The following is a 19115-nucleotide window of genomic DNA, read 5'->3' on the forward strand; positions in this document are numbered from 1 at the left end:
CCAGTGTATTTATAAAGTGATGGTTGTCCCATCTGCACTATGCCTTAGTACCCTGCATGGCCTCCTCTGACATGTTGTGGCATGCTTGCAATCAGTACATTGACATCATCATGAGGAAGGAGGTCCCATTCCATCTGGACAGTTCTATGAGATCTGGGAGTGTCTGTGAAGGTTGTGGACGATTTAAAAACACCCGTTTTCAACATGTCCCATACATGCTCAGTACAGTTAATGTCCGGTGAATTAGCTAACCAATTCATATGATTGATGCCCACCTCTCTCATTACGTTCCTCACTGATGCTTTTCAATGAGGGAGAGCATTATCGTCGCATTGACAATTAATTCAGCACCATATTCATTTCTAAAGTGTTGAACAAACGTTTGAAGAATTTCGTAGGAATACTACTAGGCAGTTATCATTCCTCGATTGGTATGAAAGGTGTACAGCGTCCATGCATAATCCCATCCCAAAACATCACACCACCACCACCAAATGTGTGCAGCTCCTAAACAGCCTGGTACTTTCCACCACGTCCTTAATGCCTCCACACCCTTTGTTTCATGTATCTGGCCGAAGTGATATCAGTGTTTCATCTGTAAATATGGCATTATGCCATTCATCCAACCTCTCAATTAAGATGTTAAGATGTTGGATGGCCCATCTTCTCCTCTCAACACAATAAGGATTCTCTGGTGGAATCTATTAAAGAAACTATTTAAAATAGTTTTTGTTGGGTCTACCTTGGCAATACATTTTTAATGATTGAAAATTATTTATTCATTCATACATATTTCAGGAACAATATGCATTCTCTTCATCAGTGAAGTCAAATCAAGGAATCAGTTAAAATGACCTTACGTATGCACACTGCTCATTCAAAACAGTGCGTCAGAGTAGGGATCGAATAACTGGTTGCTCAAGAAATCACCTCATAATTCATTGTTGAGCATTCGAAGTTGGTCTCATCTGTGCCGTTACATGTATATATTGATCTTGACATGGCGTTATCACCCTTGGTCTGTTAGTCACATCATTGGTCTCACTGTACCTTTTTAGCAGTATTCAAGTGTTGTGCTCAGAACATTCCAGTATATTCTTCAACATTTTAACTGACGCATTTGGCAGTCCGAATTATTTTTAATGTGTTTTTGTCTTTGTCCTTGTCCTTTGTTCTTAATCTTAAAACTTTTCGACTGATGATGTCTACAAGATAGATGAAACATGTTCCGTTATTTTTTAAATGTTATTTAATTAATTATATTTAAAATTATTAAAATTTCATTTTTAAAAATTTACGTTATTAGTGGTCCTATCTCATTAAAAACTGGTATACAAAGTCGGTGAATGAGCCACTACAATCTAGGCTATAAATCATTTTATTCACGCTGAATGAAATGGTAGTTTAGGGGAAGGCCTAAAATTTAATTCTCAAATATTATATTATTAGTGGTCGTATCGATAAATACTACATAACCAAAGTTGCATAGAATTAAATTTACGACCATTTATATCTTATACATTTTTACTGTACCGGCTATGATAACACAGATATTCATGAATTTGTATTTTTGTTGCTACGTCCGTATCGACACCGAGCCACGAGAAAATGGGTTAACAGAATTTAATGAAAATCTGTATATATAGTCTGCTGTTCAAATGCTGTGGAGAAAGCTTTCACAGGATAAGGTTGTTGAGGAACTTTACGTTGCGTTACATATTTCAGCAAAAGGTAAGAGAAAGAAAAAAGAAATGAGTATATTTAAGAGTGGAGGGAGGGAGGATGAGAACCTGGGGTCCAGACGCGCTAAACGATATAAATCGCCCGCCTGGTAATTTTAGTTCAGAACTCAGCCCAGCAGAGCCGCTAGCGTGCAATTCCAGGCAGTCTTTGCGGCAGCCGTTGCATGTAGAAGTGAAAAATAACGTTTAGTTTCCTCTGTTACTCATTCTCTTTGCTATTCGCCATGAAGTTTTAGTGTCCTTACATGGCTACAAATTATGATACGGTAATAGAAAAACATGTTAGGATAATATGCGGTGGTATAGCAATTGCTCTTTTAAGGGAGAAACCACCTGATTATCAACCTGTGTGAGGATAGTATCCTATAGAATTCATGTCAATCTTTGAAATTCCCTCTAATTGATTCAGAACTTATGATTAATACTTTATTTACATTTGACAACAGCTGGAGGAGTATTTACACTGACTGACAGAGCAAATGCAACACCAAGAAGGAGTGGTTCGAAAGGGATGAAAGTTGGGGAAAAAACGGAGACGGCACGGACGAATAATTGATGTTTATTTCAAACCGATATGCAGGTTACACAATGCGCACGGCATCGACTCAGTAGGATGTAGCACCACCGCGAGCGGCGATGCACGCAGAAACACGTCGAGGTACAGAGTCAATAAGAGTGCGGATGGTGTCCTGAGGGATGGTTCTCCATTCTCTGTCGACCATTTGCCACAGTTGGTCGTCCGTACGAGGCTGGGGCAGAGTTTGCAAACGGCGTCCAATGAGATCCCACACGTGTTCGATTGGTGAGAGATCCGGAGAGTACGCTGGCCACGGAAGCATCTGTACACCTCGTAGAGCCTGTTGGGAGATGCGAGCAGTGTGTGGGCGGGCATTATCCTGCTGAAACAGAGCATTGGGCAGCCCCTGAAGGTACGGGAGTGCCACCGGCCGCAGCACATGCTGCACGTAGCGGTGGGCATTTAACGTGCCTTGAATACGCACTAGAGGTGACGTGGAATCATACGCAATAGCGCCCCAAACCATGATGCCGCGTTGTCTAGCGGTAGGGCGCTCCACAGTTACTGCCGGATTTGACCTTTCTCCACGCCGACGCCACACTCGTCTGCGGTGACTATCACTGACAGAACAGAAGCGTGACTCATCGGAGAACACGACGTTCCGCCATTCCCTCATCCAAGTCGCTCTAGCCCGGCACCATGCCAGGCGTGCACGTCTATGCTGTGGAGTCAATGGTAGTCTTCTGAGCGGCCGCCGGGAGTGCAGGCCTCCTTCAATCAATCGACGGGAAATTGTTCTGGTCGATATTGGAACAGCCAGGGTGTCTTGCACATGCTGAAGAATGGCGGTTGACGTGGCGTGCGGGGCTGCCACCGCTTGGCGGCGGATGCGCCGATCCTCGCGTGCTGACGTCACTCGGGCTGCGCCTGGACCCCTCGCACGTGCCACATGTCCCTGCGCCAACCATCTTCGCCACAGGCGCTGCACCGTGGACACATCCCTATGGGTATCGGCTGCGATTTGACGAAGCGACCAACCTGCCCTTCTCAGCCCGATCACCATACCCCTCGTAAAGTCGTCTGTCTGCTGGAAATGCCTCCGTTGACGGCGGCCTGGCATTCTTAGCTATACACGTGTCCTGTGGCACACGACAACACGTTCTACAATGACTGTCGGCTGTGAAATCACGGTACGAAGTGGGCCATTCGCCAACGCCGTGTCCCATTTATCGTTCGCTACGTGCGCAGCACAGCGGCGCATTTCACATCATGAGCATACCTCAATGACGTCAGTCTACCCTGCAATTGGCATAAAGTTCTGACCACTCCTTCTTGGTGTTGCATTTGCTCTGTCAGTCAGTGTATATCATCTGTTCGCAAAACACGACGCCTTGAAATCATGTAGTAACGTCCTTTTACCATGTAAATGTGTCGTGCCTCGTGACCGGGTTTGTTTTGCTAGTTGTTTTACGTCGCACCGACACATAGGTCTTACGGCGACGATGGGACAGGAAAGGGCTAGGAGTGGGAGGGAAGCGGCCGTGGCCTTGATTAAGTTACAGCCCCAGCATTTGCCTGGTGTGAAAATGGGAAACCACGGAAAACCATTTTCAGGGCTGCCGACAGTGGGGTTCGAACCTACTATCTCCCGAATACTGGATACTGGCCGCACTTAAGCGACTGCAGCTATCGAGCTCGGTGTGACCGGGTGTAACGAAGAGGGAAATCAATGCATACAACTATGTAACAGTGCAGTAAATAATGTCTTATAAACACCGAACCGGATGGCGCATGTATTCTGCTCTCGTCGTACTACCTGCATGTTTCCAGAAGTGTAGCGTAGCGGATGTGGTTAGGCGTTCGCCTAGCAAGCGACGGAATGTGCCAGCGGCAGTTCGAATCCTGCATCGTTCAAATATTTTTGCATCGGTATGATGTTTGAATACATAAACACAGGCCCACGTTTGTCACATTCAAACAGTAGAATGACGCTGTTACTCATCTTGTGCCCTGTGCATACTCTGCTGGTTAGGGCCCGAATATACTGCAATATCTGCTGTCATTCGGCATGTTTTCCACAGACGAATACGTTGACATGCTTCTCATTTATGTGGAAGCAAGACAAAACTCATGCGACGTACTACGTCTATACCAGGAACGGTATCCGACAGGCGATATCCGAGTGCTATGCAATCCGCTGTGTTGAAAGATGCCTAAGGATAACAGGCGCGATTTCCAATCATCCACCAGTCCGCGATAGGCCCGTTACATCGGGTAAAACAGAAGAGATCGTTCTGGAGGTAGCTTGTAATAATCCACACATCAGTATAAGGGCGACTGCACGACAAGTGAACACCAGGCAGCTGTCCGTCTGGCGAATATTACATGAACATAATTTCACCTATGCCATCTTGAGCAACACCAAGAGCTCCATGGGCGGGAATTCGAAGCTCGAATGGAGTTCTGTCAGTGACTATTAGGCAGGCAGCATTCGTATCGCATATCTTGTTCTCGGACGAATCACGCTGCCACAATAATGGGAACGTCAATCACCACAACATGCATTATTGGAGTCCGGACAATCCCCACTGGGTGCGACAGGCGCCCCATCAAGTACGATGAGGAGTGAATGTTTGGTGTGGAATCTTGGGAGAGCGCCTGATTGGACCTTATTTTTGAGTGCCATTGGACGGGCCCACGCTACCTGCACTTTCTGCGTCAGGAACTCCCACTGCTGCTGGAGGATGTGCCCTTGCACGATCATTTGACGACGTGGTTGCAACAGGATGGAACTCCACCACATTCGAATTTGTCCATTCGTAACCATATGTATTAGGAACTTCGAGGGAAATGGATAGGGCGAGGAGGTCCTGTTTCTTGGCCCGCCAGATCACCATATTTAACACCGTAGGACTTCTTCTTGTGGGAACATTTGAAGAACGTCGTTTACACTCAAGCGCCGGAATACCACGACCAGCTCCGGTAACTCATCACGGACGCCTGCCGAGCAATTACAGCTGGAATGCTTCAGTGCGCAAGACGATATGTTGACAACCGGGCCCGAATGTGCATAAACCAAAACGGTCATCACATCGAGCATTTGCTGCGATAAAACCTTGTCAGGGCAGTTGTGTTCCTATTATTTCCGGTCTGTATGTGTCCGGCCTGCTAACTAATCGGCCCTTCTTACGGTCACCTACACATTCATTCACACACAATTTTCATGAAAGCGGGTATTAAACTTACATTGCGTGTAGTACTATTAAACAAATACTTCAAAAATTTGTCATCTTCGCCCCGGACTCGAACCACCCATCTGAAATGCCAGCCCGCTCCGCCACGTCTTTACCAACTACACTAGGGTTCCGTACGGCGCACTAGGGAGCTTATAGCAAGTACTAGGTTTACTAAGGTCACAATATCAATTTAGCGTTTCGCCGGCGTGTCAGGTTCATGTGATCTAGAAGGCACAGGCATGTTTTCATGTGTTTAATACGAGTACAACATAATGGTGTCCTATCACGGTGAGGCGGTAAATACCAAGATATCCGGTTGTGTTGTCTGAGCATACCGGCAGGACAGATGTTTTCAGGACGGAATGTATATTGTGAGTTGCATAAAACTACATTGGAAGGGGCAGCTGAATCATGCTGTATAATCGAATAAAAGTGCCCTGAATATAGGGGTTTGTTATGCAAAAGGTCAGGTAGTTTTGAATTTTGGTGTGCTATTAGGGTTGAGCCTGTAAAATCCAAAAGGTTGGTCTAACAAAAAATCATTCATTCCAAATTTAAAGTAGAGTATATTTGCTACAGTCTGAGCCCAAACTCAGCTCTGTAGCGCATGTAGTGATTGAGATATAGGCTCTCAGACAATTGCATTTTATCAAAAAGTTGCAAAAGTTGTTATTTTTCGTCGAATTTAGTTGAAGATCTCCTAAACTAAGTTGTTTGGTGCAAACATCATACGGATCAGTTTTAAAGGTGAGTAAATTGGGTGTACAAAAAGCACAATAGGGTGTTTCTACGACTAATATTTGAAGACATGTACTTGTTCAAAATCGATATTGTGTAATAGATATTTTATGAATCGGGAGACAAACGCCAAACAAGTAGGTGGTGTATTCCGCTCAGGACAATAATGATGGGGGAGAACACACACATAGACACACAGAAGGTACTAACTGCATCTGACCAGAAGTCGCGACACTTTGTAGATACAGCATGAATAACAGATATATTATTTACAGTACATTTATTATACATATTGTGACCGTATCGTCACAATTAATAATTATTTCGAGTTATATGCTTGGGAAAGAAGTAGATTGGAAGCTTCTTTGTGTGGATGCTGGCAGTCGCATCATATTGCGTAACAAGTTGCTCGCCAGAACGGCGCCTTACACACCCAGTGGGTGGCTCAGATAAACCCCCGAACTGGGCACACGTCACGGAAGAAGGAGGAGAAGAACACCGTTTTGCTGACTCCATCTTTAAAACAATTGCCAACGCATAGCGATGCCAAACCGATGGGGCGATTTTAAAGGTATTTCCGGCTTAAGTAAGGCTTGTTTAACCAGAACTCATCCGTCAGAGCAGTGAGAAGAATGTTGGAGCAATAGTAAAATCAGTAACCAAGGTAGAAGAAGATCACCCATGTAAATGCGCTTAAAGAAGATTACGTAACTGGCGTAGCGTCCCCAAGCTTTCGTGAATCCAGATGCTAATGGGGATTCCCCACTCCTATTCTATATAAATTAATTGCTACGAAACTGCCGACGCTTTCGAACTCCGCATGGCATCGCGTACTTGTAACTATTGAGTCACACAATCTGGCGCATAGTTGGTTTTCGCAGACCTTTTGGTTCAGAAGATGTCAAATTAGAGTGGGAACGCTGTCCGTAAAACCACCCACACTCTTGCCTAGCCTATAAGTTTTTGCACTTCCCAGGGTGGAGAAGCAGTTGGGAAGGAGCCTCAGGCGTGAAACGACGGCCGGTTCGTGAGCGATATTGCCATTCCATTGTATGGTAAAGTAATTCAAGCGGGAGTGAATTTCAGTGATTATCTCTTGTACATCGGTGATAGGGAAAGTAAGCTTATGACAAGGTAGACGTGTGATAAAGTATTGTAAAAATCCACGCTAAATTATGAACAGAATTCAGGGTGAGATTATAGCACTAAATAACGGGCGGCGAGAACTGTTCAAGAACAAATGAACTAGATAGAATATCGGGATAAGTACAGTTGATAAGCGTCACAACTATACGAGACGATAATTTTAACTTGACAATACCGAAAATTGTCTGTCTTATCTTACTAAAAATGAAGTAGACTAGCTGAATTAGCCATTAAAATTATCAACACGTAACCGTCAGTGGTCAGAGAACGGAGAAGTAAAATTTTGATGGTGTCGTGTGAAGAAGAAGTGTGTAAAGTTGTGTCAACTATATATTTACAGTGATCCCTGTACTAATCAAATAGATTACTCAAGAGATCCCATGGAACGTCTAGACCCCAGGACTCCACGAGCCAGCGTCATGGAATAAAACGCCATCGGCAGGCCTCTGGAACTCCGGGCGGGCCAGCATGCATCAAACTGTTGAGTACTAAGTTATGTTTTTCTTCCAATGCCAGTATTTCTCCTTTGTAAATGAAAGTAATGTAAGGATAGGGTTATTGATAATGTGATTTGATAGGCTAGTTCCGCTTAGAATGGTCGGGAGACCCTTTGTTCAATTTCATTAATTTAAATAGATATGGGAAGGGAGTGATCCAGTAATGATGTATAGAGTTTGGGACCCCTTTTAGTGCCTGAATGTGCATGCCATACTATTTTTATTAGTGCTGAGAAGGAATTAAGGGGGGAAAAGGAGTAGAAAATTGTGCAGATTAATATTGTATATCTCAACTGCGTGACTGCTTAAGAAGAGCAGGGATTAGCAGGTGACAGGATCATTAACATGTGCCCGTACAAAAGAAGGATGTGGAATAGAGTCAGCACTATATTTGTAAAAGTAGAGACAGTAATTTGTTTGCATGCTAGTTTATAAGCTTTTGCTGTAACCGAAGATGTTCGAGAAATGCTGTGCAGAGGTTCGATCGTCAGTCCTCCCTACACTAGTGAGGTTACATGTAGAAAGTCTGTTTAGTGTTTGGCAAAATTTAATAATTTAAATTATTATTATTATTATTATTATTATTATTATTATTATTATTATTATTATTATTATTTTACTTCTCGTAATATATTTGATTGATGATTTTATGCCGATCTATTTAAGTGTCAGGTTAGTTTATGGCAGGTACACAATCTCGCCTCAAGGGGGAGAGATTAGGGAACATTGTTGTTTGGGTTAAAGGCTGACGTAACTGTGGTAAAAACGTACGACGGAAGGAATGTATGGTTGAACCCCAGACTCCTGGAGAATTGAGGGAATTTTGGTATAAGATAGCGGCTTAATTTGAAAAATAATTCTTGGACATAATGATAGTATGAACTGGTTCGAGCAGGTGTACCCTGCATTAGTTCAATTGTATGATTTTATTGACTCGGTGACTGCCGATATTGAGTGTGTTAAATGGTCTCTCGCCGCTGTGCGAAGGGGAGCATTCACAAGCAGTTATTGCCCCAGAATGGGAAGGTCCTTGTGAGAGGGCAGCTGAGGGAAGTCGCTTGGCCGAGAAGTGTTTCTTTTTAAGACGGTGCATTCTTCTGTGAGAATAAAGACAGAATATTTACTGTACGTAACTACCACACACAATCCACCAGCCATGATCTAAAGGCAATGTAGGAATTTATGACTGTCCTCTACATGATTAGACTAATTAGGGCGTGATTACAGTACCCTTGATGGAGACGACCAGAGTCTCAGGTTCGAACCTCAATATAGCACAGAAGGGACCGATAGCTCGCTCATGTAGCGGGTCACACATGAATTAATACAGCCATTGTTTTATTTGTATATGTATATGATATGTTTGTTTCTTTTTCAGTGCATGATCATCTTTGTCGTTAATCAATGTTCTATTTGAATTTAGACTTCGTGAAAGTCCATTGATAGTGGTTGTAAGTGACTAGTTTCGTTTCAAGTCGGTGTTTAATTTGATTATGGAAGACGTGTGACCATTTTATTCTTTTTCGTGTTTAAGTGATGGATTTTATGGTGTGGTCGGAGCATTTGGATTAATTATCTCCAATTTAATTTTAATTTGTTTTATAGATGATTGCTTGCGGTAGATTTAAGTTAGCCGACCATTCTAATGCGGAATTTTTTCAGTGTAAATAAATGTTAAATCTGTAATCTGGGATTTAGTCCCATGGAATACTTGCATTAGGAGGGACATGGCTTACACTTGTAAATATCTAAGGGTTATTTTGATTATGTTGTCATACTCGTCAGTTTATGTTTAACGGGTTGATTAGACACATGTAAACCAATGTGGTAGAAATGTGAGGTGTGGGCAATTAGTGTCATCCTCTCGGACATTCTTCGGTTTTATAGAGAGGAAGGTAACAATCAAAGTATGTGTCCTAAGGGAAGATTTATTGTATTAGAAATGTTATCAGCAAACTCTTGTCATCCACATAGATATTTCTGTGGAATGTGGAGGCAGCCGCTGATGTGAATGGTAGCACGGATTCCTCCGCTGCTAAAATATATGGTTTATTTTTGTATTATCAGTTGTGGAGTAGTTTATCAGGGATGTCATAATTTTTCTGTATATTTTACCGAGCGCCTTAGTAAATTTGGAGAAATTTATTTGTGCCTATCTGTGCCGAAAGTTAGCATCCCAAAACCTCTTCCGTTCACTGTAAGCCTTTAAGATAGTTATAAGTTTAATTGTGTTTTCTGCCGCGAACGGTCTGCGACTCTGAGAGGCCGGGGTTCAGATCTTGGAACGGGAGAGTAGCAGTGACCTTGCTGGGCTGAATGGACGTTGACTTCTCATGTGAGTGGATTAATTAGATAATTCCAATGAGAGGGAATCGTCACAGGCCGAAAAGGTCCCTTGACCATCGCCTTTCGTGGAGCATGGTCCCATGTGCTCATGACCCGACAGGGTCACTTCTTTGTTGCCACATGGTACCATGAGCTATGGGGGATGGTGGGAAAGGTCCCAATATATATAACACTAACGTGTATGATTCACAAAACTCAAGCTCTTAAACTCGAGGGAGTTAAAAGGTAAGGTTTGTACCAAATCTTCCAAATCATCTCAATAGTACAGGAATAATCTTGCATTTCTTGAAAAGTCAACGGAAATACATTTATAATAATAGAAATCCATCGTGCAGTCACAAGGATTAAAAGCATAGTTTCACCGTCGCTAGGCAACGTACGTAAGATAGCCAATACAAGTCAAGGAGCAATTTTCGGTCCCCGACACGAGGAACCATATTCAGTAGGTAATATCCGGAACTGTTTGTGTGTGTGTACGCGTGCCGTGTCCAGCAAAATCTACGGCAAGCAGAGATTTGAAATTGTTAATAGAAGAGTATCCTTAGATAATCTTTTTTCAGGTCAAGACATGCCTTCATTAATTATTTTATTACTTTTTATTATTTCAAATATTTATTTTATTGGTATAGCTGATATTAATTTCATTCACTTTAAATTTTCACGCATGGTTGTGTCAAAGAGCAATTCTTACTCCGAGAAATGAAGCTGTGAACGTCAACAACAAGCAAATTTTACAAGAATTATCCGGTGTTCTAAAAGTGCACAAGTCTAGCGACACGGTGCGCAATACAGATGAGGCTGTCATCTACACGACAGAGCTTTTTAACAACTTGTATTTACCTGGACTACTTCTGAACATCTTGGAGCGGATGCTTGTGGGCATCAATTACCCTTCTCAGGAATATGAATCCCCCTTTATTCTGCTATGGAGCACAACTCTCAGTCAAGAAAGTGATGCTGAACATTACTGAAGACGCCACCATGACCAAACATGCCGCAGGTGATGTAGTATTCATTCCTTCATCACTTCGGACATCTGCAGTTCCCTGTTTGTTCGGGTTTTACTATTAACATCAACAAGGCACAAGTACAGTCGCTGAAAGTTATACGACTCAATCTTCGGAAATGGTGCTTCTGCTATGATCAAAATGGCACGCGCTGTACAACCCGAGTAAATGTGCTCCACAATTCACCTGCCATATCAGCCAGATAATATTTATTTTAATATTGATGGGTGTGCTAGTTACATTTTGTAATACAAAATCAATGACTAGTGAGCAACATGTGGATATGCACCCTTCTCGCATTGCTCGACACAATGAAGATGTCGAAAATTTTATGCAGTGGTTTTCTGAACACATACCATTCCCGGCAAATGATGTGCTGTTATCAATGTATAGTGGCATGGTAGGAACAGCGGATATCAATTGCCACTTCTCTTATGAACTAAATTTGGAAGGAATCTATCCACAATTATTGGTAATAACTTCAAAAATGTTCAATTCAAACGTAAATATGAAGTGAACACACTTGATTTAGTTACCTACAGTGCTGATAGTGGGAAAGAAAAAATACTATGGATCCACTAACACTCTTCTACATAAATTGTGTAACAGAACAGTCGGATGAAGACCTTAAAAGGCTTTTCACATTTGAACCGTCACCTTTTCCTTTGTCACTATTTAGGAAAGAGGGCATGCGAAAGGAAGCTAAAATGTTTTTATTTTCAGCAATTACACCAACTGTTAAAGAAAAAATTATTTTGTAGTTGTAGATGGAGGTCATCTTCATAAAGTTGTTTGGTAGGGAAATTTGGAATTCAGGGTCACTGTTAAGTGTTATCTTACATACCTACAAGTACACTTTGGTTCAAACACTGATGAAGGGTTTGATGGATATCCCTCTGATGTGATGGGGAGGGGCACGAAATGTGCAGAACGTATTTGACGGAAAAACTTCTATTCATCACATGAGATCCTATTTGATGAAACCACATGTCCAGAAATGTATCAAGAAATATGTTTAAATGAATACAATAAAATACGTTTCATTGACCTGAAAAAGATTCTGCAAGAAGCAAATGCAACAATAAAACAGACAGTAGAAGATGCTGTCATGTCCAGGGACACGAACCTCCATCAAGTAGCATTACATAAGTACCGGTGATACATAGCGATTACTTTGAAAACTCAATCCATTGACCGTGCTGTCTAAGCAGCCATGTGTTGGGGTGATGAGGAATGAAGTTGAAAACAGAGTCTTGTGAGTTCAGGAGGTCTGACGAGGAAGTCGATATGGGTAATCTAAATGGTCACGTCCTATCATCTGGAGATAGCGAGAAAGGATCTCATACTTAAAATTAATGGGCCACCCAATTAAATGATACGAGACGGAGAATAATGTTCATGATGACAAGTATTAGAAATGGGGGAGTTATATTATAAGGATAGGGTTAAAGACGAGAAGTCAAGTTCATGATAATAATAATCGCCATGTGCAGAGAGTGGAAGTTGCGATACATGAGGGACATGTTAGAACCAATAGGAAGGCATAAAGGCTTTAGGTAAAGAGTAGGGGAGACTCTCATATCAACTGCTAGTGTCTTTAAATACGGATGTAATTGAAGGAACAACTGTCTTATTGCTTAGTCTTCGTTTTGGAAGCCTTGCCTTGCGCTCACGTCAGGGAATCGCGATCGATTCTCCAAAAGGTCTCGCTACTTAGAATATTTCTTAGTAGATCAAGTTAGAGCGGTGGTGCTAACGCTTGGTATTCATCATTCATACTTTGATTCTCGACTTAAGCCCTAGTTCTTCTGGGTTTTATCGTAGTTGGCAACTTAAAGCTTGAGGAATCTCTGTGTGACTCCACGATACACTGTTTTTACATCGCTTTAGCATTTCAGCGGTATTCTAATGTTTTAGAGTCCACTTGCATTTACTTGGAGTAGCCGTTCTGAGGAAGGCTAGTTCCAGTACGTCACACTAAGTGACCGACTTCAATTGTACGTGTACATTCTTTGTACATCATCTGTCAATATACGCATATATATATATATAGGAAATTATATGAGTTTCAACTCTTAACAACCAACTTACCTAACGCCTATAAATTACCATATTGCATCCCTTTCGTTTTTAGTACTGCTGTTAGACATCAGGTGATTCTAATCACCGCTCAGCGTCTCACCTGTTGGCGGGGATACGACAGGAAAAGAAAAACCTGGTGTCAGATGTAGGGTTGGTCCTAATTTCGACGTACATCCAGGGTTGTTTTAGCTCTTGAGCAGCTGTTGGTGGTTTCCTAGCGGCTGTCTATCCTAGTAGACTGAGGGACGGGCGGAAGAAGAAAGAAGAAGTCCAGTGGCTGTCTATCCTAGTAGACTGAGGGGCGGTCGGCAGGAAAAAATTAGTCCGTAAGCAGACAGACAGCAGACCCAAGAAGGCGCAAGGATTGGCCCACGCAGCAACAGAAGGATTCATAGGAGTCCAAAGAAGGAAGACGCAATCCACACGGCGTACCTGCACGTATTGTAAGGTAAGCCAAACTCAAAATCAGTATGTCTCATTCTGAAGTGGGAATTGCCAGTGATAATTCAGATAACAATTATATTAATATCAATCAAGCGTTCAAGTTAATCGGAGATCCTTTTGACGGGAGATATCGGAGTAGGTTGAAAGAGTTCTATGCAAATGTAGATTCAGCAATAGAATTTGTTCAACCGGATGAACATCCGCTGTTTTCTAAGTATGTTCTTACCAGATTAACGGGCGAAGCTAGAAGCAAGTTATTAGTAAGACAAGGTGTTACGAGCTGGCAAAAGTGAAGGCAGCTTTGTTTGAAAATTATGGAGAGCGTAGGAATATTGATCATTAACGCATGTAAAATGTTTAAAGCACAGCAAAATAAAGATGAATCTGTAATAGCTTGGAGTTCGAGAATGGATGCAATGGTAAGCGAACTTAAGGAAGTTGCCATGGCAAGAGTCGAACCGGAGGTAAAAGTACATAGAGCAAATTTAATAGGAGAGTTAGGGATATCATGTTTTGTACAAGGATTAATTGATAAAAGCAGTCAAGCGATTGTCCGTAGTAAGAACATTACGGATGATTTCTATTCAGCAGTTACCCCAGGGGCTCTGAACTTTGGAGCGTGGGTTGGCGACCACGGGGCCCTCAGCTGAGTCCTGGCATTGCTTCCACTTACTTGTGCCAGGCTCCTCACTTTCATCTATCCTATCCGACCTCACTTGGTCAACTCTTGTTCTTTTCCGACCCCGACGCTATTAGGTTTGCGAGGGCTAGGGAGTCCTTCATTTTCATGCCCTTCGTGGCCCTTGCCTTTCTTTGGCCGATACCTTCATTTTTCGAAGTGTCGGACCCCTTCCATTTTTTCTCTCGGATTAGTGTTATATAGAGGATGGTTGCCTAGTTGTACTTCCTCTTAAAACAATAATCACCACCACTATTCAGCAGTTGAGGTGGCGGCCCGAAGAATCGGCCGTACTCTCACGTAAAGAAAAGCACGGTGAATCAGTTAGGAGAGATACATTTTCTAGTAATCGCAATAAGAAAGGACATTCGGCATCCTCGTGTTTTCTTAAAGCGCGACCAAAAGAAGTTAAGGCAATAACGTATTATAATTGTAATAAGGCAGGGCACTATTCACGAGACTGCAGAGTAATAGTTTGTAAACGTTGTAAGAGAACAGGGCATGTAGACAGAAACTGTAAAAGTAGTGTTAGGAACCTATGCCTACCCGGTATAGGTATAACCAGTTGATCACATAATAAACACTCACAACAGCTATAAAATAAACGCTATATTACGAAAACACAATTTCACACATTACAGTGTCCGCCATACTTGTTTCTTTTTTTTTTTTCAAAGATCACCATAACAACAGCCAAACACTCATAGTGTAAACATGACATACTCCCACCTTTTAATACCAATCAAAACACAATGTTTACAGACAGAGGCGAGAAGGTATTTTAACTCTTCTTCCACTCCTGGTGAAGTTGCGGCTGCCGAGACTTAATGTCTCAGGAACCGTATCACTGGGTAAGGCCATCTCCTCACTCCCACCTTCAACCTCCAATGGATAAAGGTGCCTCGTAGGACGGATGAGTTCTCCTGTAGATGTCTTCACCCGAACTACCCTGATCACTTTGTCTTTACCTGGAAATATAGCTGTCACTCTCCCCAGGGGTCAGTCGATTCTTCTCTTGTCATCACTACCAATGATGACCACATCTCCTACCTTCCAATGCCGATCAGGCTCCTTGCCCGATGGACAGCACAGAAGGCTACCCAGATATTCCAGTCGGAATCTTCTTCTCAGTTCATTCCTCAGCTGTTGAAGGTACTGAAATCATCTTGAGAGACTGACCTGATCTAGTTTGTCTAAATCTGGAGTACCAACCATGGGAATGTCCTGAAGAAACATTGACGGAGTTAGAGGTACCAATTCATCACGACTTTCTGAAATGTAGGTGAGGGGTCTGGAGTTAATTACGGATTCACAATCAGCAATAACAGTCAACAGTTCCTCATATGTCAAGATAGGCTTGCCTAAAACACGCCTTAATAGTTTCTTGACCATTTGCACAATGCGCTCCCAGAATCCACCCCACCATGGAGCTGAAGGAGGACTAAACTTCCACTCTATTCTAGTAACCGATGTTTCCGCACCTATTTTTTTCCAATCAATGTTGCCGAACAATTTGTTAGCCCCAGCAAAGTTTGTCCCATTGTCACTATAAATCACACGAGGCCTGCCTCGTCGGGCTATGAAGCGCCTAAGGGCTAGTAAAAACCCTGCAGTCGACAAAGTCATTACTAGTTCAAAATGGACTGCTCTAACAACTGCACATGTAAATATCACAATCCAAGCCTTGTCTTTGGATTTTAGAAATAGTGGTCCAGCAAGATCGACTCCTACCACTTCAAATACACCTGCATCTCTCACACGATCTTCTGGAAGGGCTGGCGTTTCAGGAACTGATTTTTTCATTTCAAATCTTCTACATTGTATACATTTCCTGATGACTTTGCGAATTGTTCTTCTTCCCTTTGGTATCCAGTAGTGCTCCCGCAGTATGGCGAGTAGAATCTGAACACCAGCATGAGAAGCTCTCAGATGGTGTTCTCTGATTATCACCTCAGTCAGAGGGTGATTTGATGGCAATAAAACAGGTGTACGGAAATCGTATTCATCCTTCCTGTTGGTGATTCTTGTCTTAACCCTGACGAGGCCCAGCTGGTCTTTGAAAAGGCACAATGTTTGTTGGTTGTCCCTTTCAGTAAAGTTCTCTTCTTGAACAATTTTCAACAGTCGTCTCTCCGCCATTGAAATTTCCAAATAATCCAATTCAGAAGCAACATTCTGCTGTACGCCCTTTCTCGCATTGTTGATGAACCGCAGCATCCAGGCCACCATTCTGACGATTCTTGAATACTGAGAAAAGAATCTTAAATACCACTGCTTTCCTTGGGAGACAAGCATAGTAGTCGTAACAAGGCCTTTTTTTCTTTCTGCATTGACCTCCTCTTCATTAATTTCTACAACGCGCGATGGCCAACTGTTCTCTTCCAACTTTAACCAAGCGGGTCCCTCCCACCAACGAGAAGAAATCAGCTGCGAAGTAGAGCAACCTCTGGAAGGTAGGTCTGCTGGGTTGTCTGTACCTGGTAGATGAAACCAACACTTAGGATTAGATAATAATCTAATTTCTTTCACTCTGTTAGTGACGAACACTCCCCAAGCTTCCTCTCTTCTTATCCAACATAGCACAGAAGAAGAGTCACTCCAATAGTACTCTGGGATGTCCATCAGATTCAGACTTTCTTTCACAGAAAAAGCGAGACGTGAGCCTATAGTGCAGGCTAATAACTCCAGTCTCGGTATCGTTATTTTCTTTAAGGGGGCTACCCTTGATTTTGCTGCGACCAGTCGCACTTCAAACTCTTTTCCATTGAAAGATCTTAAAAAAAATAACGGCTGCATAAGCCACTTGACTGGCATCACAAAATACATGCATACTCCATGACGATTTGTCCTCACAACTAGAAAATCTTCTAGGCACTTTAATTTCAGCAACAGAGGACAACTCCTTCAACCACTTATTGAATTTGATTTGGGTGTCTTCACTTAACGGACTATCCCAACTTACTTTCTCTCTCCAACTTTCCTGTAGTAAAACCTTAGGTACAATGGAAACCGGACACGTAAAACCAATTGGGTCAAAAATACTTTGAGTCATTGACAAAACTGTCCTCCTTGTGAGAACATCAGAGTCATTCAACTTCACCATTTTACATGACAAAACATCAGCTACGGGGTCCCACAACAAACCCAAAACAGGTGTCACTTTAGGTACTTCATCCTCCAGAGTCAACCTGGTGTACTCCCACCCTCTTAGGTCAAATTTTCCTTGCAACAGTAGCTCCCTCGACTCATCCACAAATTGTTTAAGTTCTTCTTCTGTGTTCACGGAAGTGACGCAGTTGTCCACATACAGAGATGTTCTCAGTTTATCTGCGGTTTCACGGAAGCACGAATTGTTCTTTAAATGAAGATCCAATACCGCTCCAAGTAGAAACGGACTGCAGTTAACTCCAAAAACAACCCGTTTGTGGCGGTATATTTTAAGAGTTCCCTCAGAAAAATTCTCCCACCACAGGAATTTCAAAAAGTTTCGATCCCTTTCAGCGACTGCGATTTGAAGAAAGGCCTTCTTTATGTCTGAGATCACGCCAATCCTGTTTAAACGGAACCGGTTCAAAATAGATGGAATTACTTCTAATAGATTAGGTCCCTTCTCCAGACAGTCGTTGAGTGAAAGTCCTCCTTTCGATTTACATGAAGCATCAAACACCGGCCTCACTGCTGTAGTCGATCCTTCCTTAAAAACTCCTCGGTGCGGTAAAAAGTACCCAGCATCCTGAGAGCTTTCTTGGCCAACTTCTTCAATTATCCCTTCATCTTGCCAGTCATGGAGCACCTGCTGGTACTTCCCAAAATTTTCTTCCTTGATTAAGCAGTGTGTTGCAGAAACCAGTCTTTTTAATGCAACATCCTTGTTGTCTGACAATAGCTACTGATCTTCTTTCCATGGAAGCGCGACTTCATATCGTCCTTCCTCATCTATCTTAACATTTTCTTGGAAATGTTTCAATGTTGCCATTTCAATCTCCCTCTTCGACAACGTCTCGGTCGGATCACAAATTCCTATGCTTTCCAAGTTCCATAGTTCACCCAAAGAAGCCGTTCTCACAAACAGAGAGTTCACCATAGACACTGTGTTAGAGTTCTCAGTTGTCTTCCAGAGCTGTCCCATCACTGTCCAACCAAATGTGGTCCTAACAGCAACCAAACCAGACCTCAAATTGATTGTTTCTCCGGTCAATAAACTTCCCACGATGTCTGCACCAATGAGTAACTCAATCTCCGATGGCTTTGGACAATAATCAGAGAGCCAAATTTTCTTTTCTCTGATCTCATCCATCCAAGGACCCCCTTTTAAACGTGGGATTGTACCACAAATTACCTTTTGTCCCAGCACCTTAATGTTTTGAGAAATTGAATGACGTAGGTTGACAATAGTTATCTCATACAGGTTATGATCATTTGCACCGATTGAAGCACCCCCAAAAAGCTTGTGTTCAATTTTTTCAGTCTTTGATGGAATATACCCCATTTCCACAGCATTTTTCTCCAATAGATAGGATCTCTGCGATCCTGTATCCAGCAATGCCCGTACAGTTCTTTCTTTCCCTTGATGATTTAACCTAACTGCAAGAGTTTGTAACAGTACTTCCGAAACATCACTGGTTTGGGTGTTAAGGGTTACAGTTGGGCCACCTGACAACTTTGAACCCCATTCTTGGTT

Source organism: Anabrus simplex, chromosome 1 (assembly GCF_040414725.1).
Source record: "Anabrus simplex isolate iqAnaSimp1 chromosome 1, ASM4041472v1, whole genome shotgun sequence".
Taxonomy (NCBI): Eukaryota; Metazoa; Arthropoda; class Insecta; order Orthoptera; family Tettigoniidae; genus Anabrus; species Anabrus simplex.